Source organism: Solanum pennellii, chromosome 3 (assembly GCF_001406875.1).
Source record: "Solanum pennellii chromosome 3, SPENNV200".
In the NCBI taxonomy this organism is placed as follows: domain Eukaryota; kingdom Viridiplantae; phylum Streptophyta; class Magnoliopsida; order Solanales; family Solanaceae; genus Solanum; species Solanum pennellii.
In genome coordinates, this window is record NC_028639.1 from 7335495 (window position 1) to 7336925 (window position 1431).

A 1431-nucleotide genomic window follows, 5' to 3' on the forward strand; every position below is an offset into this window, starting at 1 on the left:
AATCCATCTTAAGGTCTTTTATTAGAAAAATCTACTTAACAACGACATAATACTTGGTCAATTTTGCACTTAATTACCTTTCAACAAAGAAATATTAACCCATTTACGTTCACATAGTTTTTCAAGAACAAAAGTATCAAAGAATCTACTCGTACAAATTCAAAAATGTGAAATTCACTTATAGAACTCAAATCTAGTCTTGATTTCGAAATACCCACAAAGCTAAAAAAGATTAAACTAATTTTTGAGAAAAAATTTGAAATCAAACACAAAACTAACAAATAGCACACAAAATTTACTAAATATATATTCACAAGGAAATTCAAAAAAAATAATCTTTGGAAGTGAAGTAAAGCCAAAGAATTGGGAAAAGAAATTGGAAAGGATGAACATGATTCTTTTTTAAAAAAATTTATGGGTTAAAATGTGAGTGGGTCAGGGTTTTACCCGACCCGCTATTAAACAAAGAAAAATAAAAAAAATATTATTTTATTTGGGGGGTGAAACACACACACATATTATGAGAGTGCGAATATTGTAAAAATTATGTATTTAAAATTGTTGGAAATACTTGAATGGGGTAATAGGATCCCTGTAAACTTTAGATGTCTACTTCAAAAAAGGATACAAATTTGATGGGGTAATTATGTATTTCCTCTTTTTTCAATGATGAGTAAATATTCAATAATCAATAATGTTCCAATGTATTATATAGTTTCAGATACATGCCAAAAAGTATAATTCATATACATCTTTTTAATATAATATCGTCTAGATCAGTAACACTGAAATTTTGATCATATAAGTTAATTTAAAAAATCATTATATTTTAGTAAAATGTGTAACTCAAAAATAGGAAGTCATTAGACGCGTAATTTACTCATAAAATTTAGCAATTTTATTTTAAGTACATAATTACATGTATCTGCTTTGAATGTATATGAGTACATGTATCTGCTTTGAAAGTATATGAGATACATGTATCTGGATGCGCCAAATACATCTCTCTGGCTAACTAAATATGCTACGAACTGTAATTTTGAAAACACAAGAGAAGGCACATAATTAGATCATAAACTAGTGAAATTAATGTTGTTTGCTCTTAATTTTTGGATACATTTATTAATTATGAACTACACTAATGCTACGCTTCACCTAGAAACTACAAGATTCAAAGCTCTCGATTATTCAATTATATTCATCATAATCCAAGTTTTTCAAAATGATAAAAAAAATAATATATGTAGTGTAAAATTACATAAATCTTATAGTTTTAATATGAAACTACAATTTATCCCTAATAAGTTTCTAATTACATTAATCCCTTAAAATTTTTAAAAACGGATATAATAATTGAAGCTCGGATACATTAATATGTAGCTCGAATACATTAATAGTGGCTCAGATACATTATATTGATATACAACTCAG